Here is a 16375-nt window from a genome sequence, read left to right as displayed (position 1 = left end):
GGGTGCTCCACGTGAACCGACTAAAAGCTCATTTTGAGAGGTCGGAGATCAACATGCTTCTGGTCACAGATGAAGGAATGGAAGAGGAGAGTGAACCTCTCCCTGACCTCCTCTCTGCCCAAGAAGGTGATGGGTCCGTAAGCGGGGTCATTCTGTCTGACTCCCTGACTCTAAACCAGAAAGGAGACTGCTATGAGCTGTTGGAGCAGTTCTCCCCCCTCTTCTCCCTTACTCCGGGACTGACCCACCTCTGTGTTCATGATATTGACACCGGTGACAGTCTCCCTGTGAAAAACAAAATTTACAGGTTGTCAGATAAGGTGAAGGCCAGCATCAAGGAGGAGGTCTCCAAGATGTTGACGCTAGGGGTTATTGAGAAGTCCAGTAGTCCCTGGGCCAGCCCAGTGGTGTTGGTCCCCAAGGCTACTGCCCCAGGCGCGAAGCCAGAACTCCGGTTCTGCGTGGACTACCGGGGTCTCAACTCAGTCACACGGACTGATGCTCACCCCATCCCCCGAGCTGATGAGCTCGTGGACAGGCTAGGCGCTGCCAAGTTCCTGAGTACGTTTGATCTTACTTCAGGGTACTGGCAGATCGCCCTGACTGAGGGGGCTAAGGAAAGGTCCGCCTTTTCCACCCCTGACGGCCATTACCAGTTCCGGGTGATGCCGTTTGGATTGAAAAATGCCCCCGCTACCTTCCAACGGTTGGTTAACGGGGTCCTGGCTGGCAAGGATGCCTTCTGTGCAGCCTACCTGGATGACATAGCTGTCTACAGTTCCAGCTGGGAGGAACACCTGCTCCACCTCAAGGAGGTGCTTCAGGCCCTGCAACAGGCAGGCCTGACCATCAAGGCTAGTAAGTGCCAGATTGGGCAGGGTTCCGTGGTGTACTTGGGACACCTAGTAGGTGGTGGCAAGGTGCAGCCACTCCAGGCCAAGATCGAAACTATCAAGGCCTGGCAACCACCTCGAACCCAGACTGAGGTGAGGGCCTTCTTAGGCCTCACCGGCTACTACCGCAGGTTTGTCAAGGGCTATGGTACCATTGTGTCCCCCTTGACACAACTCACGTCCAAGAAGCAACCTAGGTTGGTGAATTGGACAGAGGCTTGTCAGAAAGCCTTTGACGCCCTAAAGGAAGCCATGTGCACGGCCCCCGTGCTCAAGGCCCCTGACTACTCCCAGGAATTTATCGTGCAGACAGACGCTTCAGAGCATGGCATAGGGGCAGTCCTAGCACAGCTAAATGATGAGGGCCAAGATCAACCGGTAGTCTTTATTAGCAGAAGGCTATTACCACGGGAACAGAGGTGGAGTGCTATTGAAAGAGAAGCTTTTGCTGTGGTCTGGGCACTGAAGAAGCTGAGGCCCTACCTGTTTGGGACTCACTTCCTAGTTCAGACAGACCACAGGCCCCTCAGATGGCTCATGCAGATGAGGGGTGAGAATCCAAAACTTCTGAGGTGGTCCATTTCCCTACAGGGGATGGACTTTACGGTGGAACATCGCCCAGGGGTTGACCACGCCAATGCTGATGGTCTCTCCAGGTACTTCCGCCTTAGCGATGAGAGCTCCCAGGAGGTCGGGTAGCTCTCCCCACTTTCAGCTGGGGGGGACACATGTTAGACCTGACAGCCTTAGGGTAGTCACCCCTAACTTTTTGCCTGCCTCCCTCCTCGTTTTTGGATACTGTTTTTGCTGGTTTTTAGACTCTGCGCACTTTACCACTGCTAACCAGTGATAAAGTGTATATGCTCTCTCTCTGTAAACATGGTAACTTTGGATCATACCTGATTGAACTATTTAATCTACTTATAAGTCCCCAGTCATGTGCACTCCAGGTGCCTAGGGCATATAGATTAAATGCTACTAGTGGACCCGCAGCACGGATTGTGCCACCCACTTAAGTAGCCCCTTTTCCTTGTCCCAGGCCTACCATTGCTAGGCCTGTGTGTGCAGTTTCACTGCCACCTCGACTTGGCATTTAAAAGTACTTGCCAAGCCTAGAACTCCCCTTTTTCTGCATATAAGTCACCCTTAATGTGTGCCCTGGGTATCCCCTAGAGCAGGGTGCTGTGTAGGTAAAAGACAGGACATGTACCTGTGTAGTTATATGTCCTGGTAGTGTAAAACTCCTAAATTCGTTTTTGCACTACTGGGAGACCTGCTCCCTTCATAGGCTAACATTGGGGCTGCCCTCATACACTGTTGAAGTGGCAGCTGCTGATCTGAAAGGAGCAGGGAGGTCATATTTAGTATGGCCAGAATGGTAATACAAAATCCTACTGACTGGTGAAGTCGGATTTAATATTACTATTCTAGAAATGCCACTTTTAGAAAGTGAGCATTTCTTTGCACTTAAATCCTTCTGTGCCTTACAATCCACGTCTGGCTAGGTTTAGTTGACAGCTCCTTGTGCATTCACTCAGACACACCCCAAACACAGGGTACTCAGCCTCACTTGCATACATCTGCATTTTGAATGGGTCTTCCTGGGCTGGGAGGGTGGAGGGCCTGCCCTCACACAAAGGACTGCCACACCCCCTACTGGGACCCTGGCAGACAGGATTGAACTGAAAGGGGACCTGGTGCACTTCTTAGCCACTCTTTGAAGTCTCCCCCACTTCAAAGGCACATTTGGGTATAAAACAGGGCCTCTGCCCTACCTCATCAGACACTTGCTGGAGAAGAAACCGGAACCAGAAACTACATCCTGCCAAGAAGAACTGCCTGGCTGCTCAAAGGACTCACCTGTCTGCTTTCTACAAAGGACTGCTGTCTTGCTGTTGCCCTGCTGCCTTGCTGAACTCTTGTCTGGCTGTGAAAGTGCTCTCCAAGGGCTTGGATAGAGCTTGCCTCCTGTTCCTTGAAGTCTCAGGACCAAAAAGACTTCTTCCTTTCACTTGGACGCTCCGTGCGCCGAAACTTTCGACGCACAGCTTGTTTCGCGGCGAGAAAAACGCCGCACACCGACGCTGATCGACGCGACGCCCTCGGGGCGATCGAGACTTCGACGCACAACCTCGCAAGGACAAAGCCGCTCGACTTTCCAGGAGAAATCGACGCGACGCCCACCGTGAGTGCGAAACTTTGACGCACGGCCTCGCAAGGACAACGCCGCCCGACTTCCAAGGAGAAATCGACGCGACGCCTGCCGTGAGACCAAACTTTCGACGCACGGCCTCGCAAGGACAACGCCGCCCGACTTCCAAGGAGAAATCGACGCGACGCCTACCGTGAGATCGAAACTTCGACGCGCAGCCCCGCAGAACGACGCGCAGCCGGAAAACAAGCAGGAGAATCCACGCACAGACCCGGGACATCTGGTAATCCCCGCGATCCACAAAAAGAGACTGTCTGCGCGCCGGAAAACGACGCCCGACTTCCCCGCGTGGAAAAGACCGACGCAAGTCTGTGTGTGCTGAGGAGAAATCGACGCACACACCCCTTTTTCCACGCATCTCTTCTCCTGTGGCCCTCTGAGGAGATTTTCCACCAGAAACCAGGTACTTTGTGCTTGAAAGACACTGTATTGCATTCTAAGGACTTAAGACACTCTATATCACTTCCCTGTGATATTTCTACAATTTTCCATTGCAACTTTATTCTTTTTGACCTACAATTATCCTGATAAATATTATATATTTTTCTAAACACTGTGTGGTGTATTTTTGTGGTGCTATATGGTGGTATTGTATGATTTATTGCACAAATACTTTACACATTGCCTTCTAAGTTAAGCCTGACTGCTCGTGCCAAGCTACCAGAGGGTGGGCACAGGATAATCTTGGATAGTGTGTGACTTACCCTGACTAGAGTGAGGGCTTTTGCTTGGACAGGAGGTAACCTGACTGCCAACCAAAAACCCCATTTCTAACACTACTCATTTCACTGCATGTTGAGATTGCAAACAAAACATTTAAACCTCTGAGACTGAACCTTTTATACCGACCACCTGGAAGCAATACATGTTTTACTGATGGTTCCTTGATTATGTTGCAGCACAGATTAATTCAGCTCTTCTTGTGATCAGAATTTTTCTTGGGAATTTCAATACCCACTGAGTGAAAGATGAAGATGCCCATGCATCTCTTTCCAAATCCTGCTCATCCAACAGCACCCTAATACAGCATTGAAACTTACTCCCCACAAAGGGGTTCTACCCTGTACTCGATTTTCATAAAGAAATCTACAAGTCTCTAACCAGCTCAGCTTTGATTGGTCAGACCACTTATTTTCTTTCAAAATCCTGACTGTCACACATCCTCTCCATGCCAAACAACACATAAAGATGCTAAAATTGCAAACACATTCACAACAAGCATCGGCAAAGCCAACCTGTCTGGCTGTAATGTACAAATGTGCCCAGGATATTATTGTCATGCCTATACACAACGTGCCTCTTTCTGTGCTGCTTTTGTCTGTGCTCTGTTTTTAGGGCAATGTTCTTTTGATTCCTTTATCTGCAGCATTGGTGCCGAGCAGTGCAGCAGGCCTGTGGAATAAAAAGGGGACACAGACATACAAAATACACAGACAAGGAGGTTCCAAAGAGACACTCCATGGTGTTTGCATGAGGAAATAAGAAGTAAGAAGATGCATTTAGGCTGTTTCACCCTATATTACTTGTTGTGTAACCATCGCTCAGAATTCAGTGTTTACAAAAGATAAAAGGGGTGACTCTCTCTCCAAAAATGAGTTTTTTCACAGTCTGATTCTAGAAGTTTATACATAAAGGGGCCCTTGAAGTACGGGAAGGTATATCCAAGGGAATCTGAAAGGTGTGTACATTATAAAATGTATTTATATAATGATCTAAACTATAGTTTTTAAATGTGTTGCTTCTTTCGTCAATTACTCTTTCAGACATTGGATTCTCATTCTAAGGGAATTGTTTATTTTTGTATTGTATCTTTCAGAATGTATAACATACAAGGGTCATTTTAATTGTGCACAACAGAATGAAACACAGATACTGCGGATATCAGACCTGCTTATATCATTTTAAAAGCGGGTTTATACTGTTAATTGTCTGGGCCTACGTTGAATGTATTGCACAATTTCACAATCTCATCAAAATATGTCATAGAGTGTATTCTCCTGTGTTTTCTTCCACAATTGCATGAAAAATACCTTTAGGGTTATGCACCATATTTCAAATGCTTTAATTCTTCATGGTGAGATCCTGCTAGTGCTGTTTACATTTCAAACTCCATTTTGTTGAAGTTGAAAAGATTTATATTGGGATGTGCGGAATTTGCATAATTTACTGTTGTGTAATTAGGCAAGATTGCAGGAACATTTTGCAAAATTATACATAATTAAGCAAAATGCAAAACCAGCATTAGGCACTATAGGGCATAGTTACCACTTTCTGATGCAAAACTGCGCTAACCTAGTTTTGCATCAAAAAGATTTGTGCTGGCTTGCGCCATTCTACAGCGCCAGCCGGGTGCCATATTTAAGGAATGTCGAAAGCCGACGCTAAGCGTGGACTGGCATCTAAATACAAGACGCTGGCCTAGTGGGGGTGGCGGTAGAGGAGATGGAGGTTGAGCATCAAACAGTGACGCTAGGCTGGTTAGAGGCAAAACAAATGCAGTTAGCCAGCCTACTGTAATTTCCTGATGCACAACCATCCATAACACATGACTCCTGTCTTATAAAAGACAGGATTCACGCTTACCACGCCAATGGCCATCACAGGGGACCAGAGTCCCCTGGGCATGGCAATTGCACCCAGTGCCATTCAGGGGGCCCCAAGTCAGGGCCCCCAATGGCACTTAAAAATGTCATTACAATTACTTACCTAAACTTACCCTACTACCTGGGATGGCGTCCCCCATCCTCTGGTGAGGGTGGGAGTGTTCCTGGGGCTTGGGTGGGCACCTGTTGGCCCATTCCATTGTGTTTAACCATGGACACGGGTCCACAGGTCCCCTAACGCCTGGTCTGAGCCAGTCAATAAATAACAGCGCTAAGCAAGCTTAACAGCAATATTTGGGTCCGCCTCCCATCCATGCATCATTTTAGCACATGGGGATAAATATGGCGCTATGGGGATAGCATCATTTTTTGCATGGGAATGCCTACCTTGCATCTCATTGAGGCAAGGTGGGTTCAGGCATCCAAAAATGACGACAAATCCAATATTTTGAGGCTAGAAAGGTCTAGTGTCAAAATATAAATATGGAGTTAAGTTCGCACCGTTTTTTGCGTCAAAAACATGAAGCACAAATGGCGCCTAGTATAAATATGCCAATATATTTTAGCATGAAGTGCGTTCTCACAGTGACTCATTTTGCGCTATAAAATAGTACAAGCATTCAAGCATTGGAAACAACAGTCGCTCATGTTCTGTTGATTTTACCGTGAATGGCGCCTAATTACATGCCATAGCTTAATAGCATAATTTTAGAAATAACATGTAGCAGAAATACATGAACTTTACCCAAAACTACGCTTCTGTAATGCAAATTTCGCCCAGCCTAATTTATGCGCAAGTAAAGCTGTGTTTAACCTAGCGGTCACATTAAATAACATGCATTCTGGTTAAACATACATAAATTCATGGCTAGACAGTGCTTCTCACTCACTATAGTATTGACATTGGTCACTAGTGCATTTTCATTGCATTGTATTGCATGTTCTGCCCACTGAAAAGAAACATTTCACTTATTAAATCCTGTACTCAGTTTTAGATGTCTGATGATGGCTTTTGTATTTTATGTAGTCAAGTTTTATTTACTTAAAGGCCATATTTGGAATATAACTCAGTGTAATTTCTAAACGCAATGTCTCAGGAAAGCTCATAATTTACCAGGCAACAGTTGTGTAACTGATTAGCTGACATTAAATGGCCCAGATCATTTAATAAAGCAAGTAGCTAGAACTGTTTCTGATTTGAAATTGAAGATTAGATCATACTGTACAATTTAGATGACATTTCAGTAAAGTGGATGAAAACTAGCATGCAGAATTCAATATGCTTTATTCCAGTTTACAATACTGAAAATCTAGGGGCTGAGACAGCATCTACGACTGTGGGATTTTAAAGAATGTAAAAAAGCAAACAAATGCTTCACAGTGAAAAATAAATGTCCTTTTAGTGATAAACAGGAGGATGAGGAGATATGCCTCAGAGATGGGGGTATGATTTTTTCATTTTTTTACATTGGTAAATATTTTCTGTTGAAGTAGGCAAACCTCATTGTATAAGGACTGGGACGCGAGACATCATCCTCACCATCATCAACACATTCAGCATGATACAGCTTGTTATACAACCAACAGACTCCAACTAAATGAGCTGTGCATACCCAGGAAAGAAAATGGGGAAAAAACTTCCTGTGGCCTCTTTATATTAAAGTCCTTCCGCACAACATGCAGAGAACTCATGATACCAACCAACGAAAGGTACGCCGTCAACATAGGCAGAATGTTCTTCAAGAAAATCAAGTACTGCATCAACCTCCTGCCCAACCCACCTATTCCTCACTCCACAGAAAAGTGGAATGCAATCAATCTCTCCTTTAGATAAGTAATACAGAAGATCTGAAACCACATCAAAATCTCAGAGTCTGCTTTATCTCCTGCGCTCACCCCTTCCCGTAGAATCCCACATTGATCTTCCTTCAAACTCATAACTCTCGCAGATCATGCCAATACATTCAACTCCCTCCAAGCCACTTTGTATGAAGATGCAGTCTTACCCTCATCCTCTATCAAATCTCTATCTGGAGATGCTCTCTTATCCCTACTCACTATTGTCACTGCCTTCCTCCCTCACTCATGGCATCTTCCCAGAACCTCTCAAGACAGGCAATATCCACTACACTAGACACCGATGACCTTGCCCATTATCAGTCCATCACTCACATGCCATTCACTGGCAGAATCAATGAAAAAGCAGTCAATGTTCACTTCCACAATCACATTAATGGCAACTCAAATATGATTAACTGGCAATGTCCTTCACTGTTTTTTGTCTGACCTTTCCAACTGACAACAGTTTCTTCACATGGACACTTTCAGGGCTCACAAGATACCTATCACCCGTAAGATACAATAGCGTCCCCTGTGACCTTCAACCTGTAGATGGAGAGGTTTGGTGCTGTACTCACAAATAACAGCATCAAGATTAATCAATCTGATGATGATACACCATTCTACTTGAAAGTCTCCTCTGCTTCAGATGTCCGATGCCTCCAACACTGCTGAACATCATTTAGGAGGGCCAGCACCTTCCTGAAGCTCTGGATGGTGCTAGTGCCTTGCTTCATGGCTTTGCAGACTCCACACGGGCATCCCTTAAGGGCCTCCTGCTCTCCACAGCAAGACTCGCCCAGAGACTGAAGAAAAATGATAACATCACCCCATCCCTTTCCTTGGCAACCGTCACCATCTTCAAAACCAGCTGCTAAGTTTACAAAGCCATCGCAACCAACACCACCACTTAACAAGCAGAGAAGCTCATCATCTCTGATGAATCTCTGGTGGTACTCGGCTGTAAAAAAGGAAAAACAAGGCAGCAGATCTTTTCCATCAATGCACACAGGATCTGGAACAAAATCCCTATAGCCATCAGGACTGCTCCAATGCTTCTCCAATTTAAGAAAGAATTGGAGATGCTCCTCTTTAAAGAACTCTACATCACAATGCATAAACTGTCCACAAACCAGCTTTTCTATCACTTGATTGTCTTTGACACTGTACAGTGCGTTGCTGCCTTTTGACTAGGTTTGAGCTATAGAAATACCACATCAGTACATACAAACATTCAAAGTTGCGAATATATTTAGAACTAGGGTTCTTAGGGTTTCCAAATGAACAATTCCATTTCTGACAGGTCCCATGAGAACTGATGCGATTAAACAATTCAAAACAGTTTGAAACTATGTAAGTGTATTTTCACAAGGTGCAGAAAGCCTTTCTCCAACACTGCCACTAATTATGGGTCGTTCGTAGTTAGCATGGGTCGTCTCAAACATACAGTATAACGAATACCCATTAAAAGGAAGCCAAATTCACATTGTATTTGAAAAGCTTGTGAAAAGCATTTAAGTGATAGCTTCAGAAATCGAAGTGAGAGTAACAATGTAGGGATGCAACAGACAATGCTTGAAAGGACAACATTCTATTCCTGATTCACATATTAAGAAAGGCAGAACTTTTGTCTTTGCTAACAGGATTCACTCAGTTCCACCAGTGTGGGAGGATTGTCATCTGGGCAAATCTACTTCTAACGATGGGTTTGTAAAAGTTCCCGTTGATGTTTGCCCTCAAAAGTTGATTAACACCCATAAACTATAACCTTTTTGGTTATCCACCAACAAAATACTGGCAAATTTGTTCTTGTGAATGGCAGGATTGTTTTCAGACTGACTGGGAAAAAACATTTTTTTTCAATGGAAAAATACTATAAAGTATTTTCTAATTAAAATGTACGTTTCTTTTGCATCCCATTTCTGCATGTGTAAAAGTATATCTGTTACATTCCGCATACTGAGATACTGGTGCAAATAGGGACTTGTGGGTTATGTACTACTTGCAATTTTCCCTCACTTATTCTTTGTGAATTATTCCCAAAACAATTGAAGTTTGCTACAAATATAGGAAGAACCCGCAAGAGCAAATCCATGTTTTATCTTATTTTTCTGACACCTTTAGCTAATCATGTCACATGAAATCTTTTCTATTAAACTTGTTCAGAGACGTAATTACTTTTTGGCGCCAAAATGTCTTACTTTGCTTTACCTATTTAATGTAGCATTACTCATAACTGGTTAGAGGTCATACATATTTAAAGTAGGATTACTCAAGGTAAATGTTATATCCCCATTAATCCCCACCAATCTAAGGGTCTATTCTCTTTAGTCTCGATTAATCTCCATTCTAGCCGTTATTCTAGGTCCTGTTTTTGTGTTTGAATGCGTGGTACATATTGATTTTCGATGAGAAGTGTGAAGTATACTCGATTTGCCTTTAACGCCCTTGCTTTTTTATTCATTGATTTTTTTAATGCAGACATCTCGCAACTCTATCCTCTTGTATGACATGACTCTTTCAACTCTGCTCTCTCTTGCCTGCTGTTAGACATCTGAACACCCTCACAAACTACAAATATCTTGATTTCTCCTCCCTCCATTCATGATCTGGCTTGGAAGTCACCCATCTCAAAGGACCGTTGGGCATTATCTGAATTTGCAGATACAATTTGCCTCACCCGTAAACCAGACACAGGCTCCTTACCGCACACCTCTTCCTATCACAGCCTGTGGCCTGTCACTGCTGAAACACTGAATATTTGTCATCAGCCCTTGTTTTGACTATGCGAGTCCTTCCCACTACCCTTCTTTCCAAATTAATATATTAAAACTTCCCTCCATTTTTAAACATGGTAATTTCTTGGGTACGTCGTGTAAAGCCATTGTTCGCTTTAAATAGCCCATACACGTGTATGGCTTTTCTTAGCTCTTTGGAATGGCTCTGGTTGCAATACATACATTTATTGGCCATGAGTGACTGTACACCTTTTGTAGTTATGACTCACAGCAATAGTTGTACAAGGTAGCATGTAAGCACATCTGTTCAGCTGAAAATCCGCTCCAGCTAATGTTTGTGGGCGTGTATATGACTTCTATGAGACGAGCCTTGAAAGTCCAAGCTGGATTTTGGTCAGCATAACATGTTTCTGTATTAGCAAAATAATGGTGTTTTGGTATGTTGACGGCGATGATTCTCACAAGAGAAAGGATGCATTCTATGACATAGCATGCAAGTCTCCCCCCTGCGTACATGTCCATATAGTTAAAAGAATTACGCATGAGTGAGAACGTTTACTGAAGTAAAAGTATTCATTGTAGCGACCCTATCCACCTATTTATTGATCCCATCTTCCACGGAGCAGGTGACTGCATTCTTTACCCATGTGGCAGTATTTGGAATCACCATACGATTCAAGAGAAGTGATACCCAGGAGCTGGTCCTGGTGCTTTTTGCATTCAGCTAACGAGCATCCATTGACCTTGGTAGACACTTTCTGTCTGATGATCTCTCACACTGCTGTCCATGCAGATTGTTATGCTACCTCTTCGAAAATCTAGCTTCCTGTGCATGGCCATGAAATCCTCTTGGTGATTGGTGGACTTTCTCCTCCCCTTCTTTACAATGTGTTTTCATACAGGTAAACTGTCAGCTTCGGGGACAGCTCCTCCATCTGGGCGGAGGAGCGTTGCCCCCCTGCCAGCAGCAGAAGCTGCAACTGTTTCAACACTAAGGGATAATACACTAGGTTTATTATTATTCCTTCGTGGTAAAAGGGGCGGGCATTGGAGATGACAGCCACGGAGGGGAGTGCATAGAGCACTCCCCTCAGAGCGCAAGTGTGTTTGGCTGGCCAGCCAAACACACATGTGCAGTAGGCTTTCTCCAGCCCGGCAACACAGTTGCTTCCTACTGAAAGATTTCCATATCCTCTAGTCCACAGACACAAAAAAGGTATGCACCTCGAACTGTTGGGGGATTCCTGTCATCTTCCTGAATCTGATCCCAAAGACGTCAGTGCAATTGATGGGATGTCTGCATTTACAGAAGCTTACCTTTCTTTTTCATATTGGCATATACCATGCCCTTTTCATTGAGCTTCTATGTCTTATGCTGGTCATGGGCTGCATTTTTTAGATGAGGCACTGTTGAAGAGTATACTGCCAATGGCATTTGTTTCGCTGGATGGTTTATGTGTTTCTATATATGATCTGCAGCCACCTGATGTATGATGTAGTGCAAGCATTTTCTTTATTAGATATGAGTGTTGCTTTATATTGCCACACACATTCCATGGGTGACAAGTGTGTCATGCTCCTATAAGATTCCTCATGTGTTTGTTTAGATTCTTTTTCTAAGTCCTTATAGGATCCAATTGACAGGGAGTTTTCTAGTACTAGTAGTGACTTACTCCTGAATTTTGTAAATACGTCACACCTACCTATTTTATTTTATATATTCCATATTCGGTAGGCTGTAACCAAGTGCTTCCTGGTGCTCAGAACCAGTGTCTACTAGCAATCAGGGCAGGCTTAAGAGACTTGCTCAGACATGAGAAGGGGCACACTAATCAAACAGCTGCATTCTGCTCCCTTTGAAACTTCATCTTAAACCCTGCAGTGATAAATAAACTAGAGTATTACAATATTCAGGTTTGGAAGATACACCTGGACCCCATTCTAACATGAGGTTTTGCAGAAAGAAAAGGGATAGCCCATCTTAGAAGCTGCAAGATACTGTAAATGGAGCTGAAGATAACATTTACATGTGGGTTTAAGAGTGTGCCCAGGGCTTTGGCACTGGATCCAGTTTAGGGCAGAGGGGCCGTTCAGTTAAGCCTATTGAAATTGTGCCATCATTTCCTACTTATGCCTACCACCGTTTATTCAATTTTATTCACATTCAGATTTAAAAAGTTCTATGCCACGAATCTTTCACCTTTCCTGAAGCACTCAAAACAAGTCTCCGGGGCGGTGACGGCTCCTGGTTCAACTGAATGGTAATCTGAGTGTCATCAGTGTAGCAGAAATGGGAATAACACAGGAAAGAATAGGATTTACCAGCGGGGCGGCTCCTCCATAAGGGCAAAGGAGTGTCACTCCTGCACCAGCAGCGGCAGATGCAAACCTTTCCCTAAAAACTATAATAAACTATGCTTATTGTAGTTTTTGGGGAGAAGGGGCGGGCCACAGGGGTTACGAGCAATGAGGGGGAGTGCTCAGCTCTCCCCCTCAATGTGCATGTATGTTTGGCCGGCCGTCTCGGGCCGGCCAAACACACATGCGCAGAAGGGTCTCAGTTGCTGGGCTGGAGAGAGCCTGCACAGACTCCCAGTCCGCCTGGGAGCGCCCAGCTAGGGCGCTCCCAGCCAATCCTGACACTGCCCTGAGCATCGTCAGGATTGTTTGCAGGAAGGCTGGGAGCCTGTGCTGGAGCAAGACAGAAGAGCAGAGGAACTGAGTGGTGCGTCGCGGGAGCAGAGGTAAGTGTTTTTTAAATATTTTTTTTATGTTAGGTGTCGTCGTCCCCAAATACCCTCCTGCGCTTTGCCCTGTCCCCTCACAACCCACGAGCCGCGACTGCTTACCAGACATTCAACATAAACATTAAAGAGCAAAGGAGATAGAGAGAGGAGCCCTGTGTGATACCCAGCGTGGAGGCAGCAGTCTTTAGATACATGGTATTCCGTTTTACAGCATGAACTCTGTTCTCGAAAAAGAAGTCCATCAATTTAACACTGTTCTTCCAATGCTTGCTGCCCTGAGACAATAGACCAAGATGGTATGGCCGACCATACCAAAGGCAGCCGAGAGATTGAGCATAATCACCACCATTATCAACAAGGGTCTTGAGTTCTTCTGTTGCAAATAGCATCCTAGTTTCAGTGCGTCTTCTGGGGCAAAAGTTATATTTACATCACTATTTTTCTCCAATTAGGTCGATTGTTCGCCAGCAACTACGTTCTCCAAGAATCTTCAAAGGACTGAAATTACTTTTCTTCAAAAGAGCGAAGACAATGCACTTCTTCAGGGGGAGAGATGGAAAAAGAGCTGTGAATCACTCTGGAAGTGCTTTTGTGATGCTTTTCATTCCCCTGGTGGTATTGTGTAGTTTGAATATTATGACACCTTGATGTGCAGGCCAGTCTCTACGTATCTGTGGTAGCCCCAACTTAATGAAGTCTCCCCATAATCGTAAGGACATACACTTCAACAAAGTATTTTTGGACTTTGATCAAACATAAGAATCATGGACAATAAACTCCTTTAAGGCCACAAACCATAAAATTGTGTGATGGGTGTGTGAGGCTGATGTTACTGTGTATTCTGCTGATGTGTCTTGTGCAGCCTACACCTGGGACAGGTCTGTCCGTTCCAGGGTCGCCACCTCCCAGGCATAGACCAGACTGGGTATAGTTACAGTGCTGCATCCAGCTGCCCACATGTCAGCTCCTTTAGTGGATTTTATGGTGTCTTTGAGGCCTGCTAGCACCGTTACCCTGCAGAACAGCAGTGGTTTCTGAATGAAAAGAAAGTAGAGCACTCTATGTAACTGCATCACTTGACAGGTTATTAGGGATGTGTTTTCAAGAAGTGTGTTAGCAGAGCTACATACTCACACCCTACCCCCACTCAGATCTTACTTCTCTACTGACTCACAAACTGTACCAGAGATTTCCCAGCACGGAAACCTTAAAAAACTCTTTAAAAAGTGCAAAGTATTTGATACCGGGAGAACAAGGTGCAACAGCAGTAACTGTTTTCTGCAAGATATGCTACATCGTGTCTCCATAAGATAAACAAGGCATTTTGAAGATGTATTCAGTGTAATGTGGTGTGGCTTCTACGTGCAGGCACTGGGGTGACTCAAGGAGTTGGACACTCTGTAACCTGTTGATTGTGACTTTGACACCGGTAAGGCCTTCCATCCTTCTGAGATCAGTAATCTGAATATCAGTAACTTGGGAAATAGCGACCATTCTTATTTATAGTGCTTAGAAATAGCCGAAGGGCGGTGTGAATTACTACCCAGCCCAATGGGACTCACTTTATAGACCTTATAACAATGGTCTTCTGAGGGCACAATAATCTTTTTTTTAAAACACTCACTTCACTTTGCTACTCAGGGTCAAAGGTGACCTACAGATTTCTCAAAGCCATGCTCAGCAAGGTATAAACAAACATGTGAAGCGATCATTTAACCCATTTCACTACTACCCAGGCTAGAAACGTGTGAGCTCCATGCTGCACAGGGATTATTTAAAGATCACGAATGCCTACTGTTCTATATATCTAGGCCTCAAATATGGAATCTACAGGTTCTGTGGCCTCCTTACATATTTTATGATTATTCATACCAGTAAGCCACAGACTACACGGGTCTCTGTAGCAATTGATGACCAGCCCGAGCTTCATTGCAAACGTGCTGGATACACATAGCTCTCTGCAGCAGGTGCCTTAACTTCCTGAACCATTTTAGTGTTTAGCATTGGCCACTGAACTAGAAGCCTGCAATAACGAATAAGCAGGCATGTAACGACACACGTAAACGCGTTTGTGTACATGTACCTACGTGTGAAGAAGAAACGGTGCGTCACTTTCAAGTAAGCAGGGTTTAAACAGTGGACTTTGCTTGCATCAAAATCAGTTCGTCTGTCTTGCATCATGTAGTTATTTCTTTTAGTGCAGTACTTAGGTCCAGTGCTTGGAATAAAAATGAATCGAGATTTTCCCAACCACCAAGTCAAGTGGATTATGTTATTCGTTAATACAAACGTTCAACACTGATATGCTGACCATGCTCAACGGCACAATAATGTGCAAATAAAATATTTACCTTGTAACTTTCTGATGTTGAATTCATTGTGCGTTTACTGACATCCTTGTGTACGACCAAATAAGGTGTGCACATTATTAGAATGGACTCTCATCTAGCTTTTTCTTCTGGAAGGGTACATGACGTGTGAGCGCAAAAAAGAATTCAGAAAACGCTAAGTGACCCTTGAACCCAATTAAAAACGAAAAGGATACTCTCGGAGCCATCACTGTCAATGTAATTCGCGAGCAACGCGCTAGAACTGTCCGGGAGCTACAGCCGAGCTGCTGTTCTGCGACACGCCTGGTACCGTCACAAAAAGACAGGTGGCAGGACACAGGAGCTGCAGAGGTAAACTCGACCCCATGGGAGAACAAAAAAGAGACCTCTGACTCCTGCACTGCAGCCACCATACCCTCTGCTTGGTTCAGACTACGACCTACGAACACTGACACACTCAACGCCAAATGTAGCATGTGACCTAAGAAAGCATCTCAACTAGGAACCCAGTTCAAATCAACTTGGAAAGCATCAAAAATGGTCACAATTATTATGAGATCCATCCAGGCTGTTCTGCGCTGTTCGATGGCATAAGAGCTTTGTGTGTCATTTTGTTGTTTATATTAAACAAACATGTTAAGCAGACAGAAGGTTTCTCTGGAGCAGCAAGCCCTCTTTGTCTGCCGGATGCTCTCGTCATAGGTTTGTTTCTGAACGTTCATTTGCAGCAGGTTATCGGCACTTCTGGATCAGTGTCATTCCAGCAATGTTCAACGGGAACAATAATGTACATATATATTTGTAGTTTAAGAAGCAACATCATTGTTAAGTTGACGTAAATTTCACCGATCAGAACAGTTCCTTGCAGTGCGGACAGATTCTTGTGCATTGACAGAGGCAGCCCTGAGAGCAAAGGGAGGAATCCCGTCTGAGGAGATTCTGGGCTATGGCATGAAAGTCCGGGGGCATGGCTCATAAATGATGTTGCGGATCACGCTAGGTATACAACATGT

The 16375-nt window shown here is 44.5% G+C and overlaps 1 protein-coding gene and 1 long non-coding RNA gene across 3 annotated transcripts in view; one reads left to right on the top strand and one right to left on the bottom strand.

Moving 5' to 3' along the window:
• The window catches only part of LOC138281587 (uncharacterized), a 531591-nt gene extending 518010 nt beyond the window's left edge, over positions 1–13581 (top strand). Inside the window, exon 3 of the long non-coding RNA XR_011200904.1 lies at positions 13485–13581. This is a non-coding gene — a long non-coding RNA (uncharacterized lncRNA). The remainder of the gene's footprint in view (positions 1–13484) is intronic.
• Positions 1–16375, bottom strand: part of GABBR2 (gamma-aminobutyric acid type B receptor subunit 2) — a 3493747-nt gene that overhangs the window by 2977963 nt on the left and 499409 nt on the right. The gene's annotated exons all lie outside the window — the stretch shown is intronic.

Source organism: Pleurodeles waltl, chromosome 2_2, assembly GCF_031143425.1.
Source record: "Pleurodeles waltl isolate 20211129_DDA chromosome 2_2, aPleWal1.hap1.20221129, whole genome shotgun sequence".
NCBI classification, from domain to species: domain Eukaryota; kingdom Metazoa; phylum Chordata; class Amphibia; order Caudata; family Salamandridae; genus Pleurodeles; species Pleurodeles waltl.
This window is presented reverse-complemented; position numbering and strand designations above follow the sequence as displayed.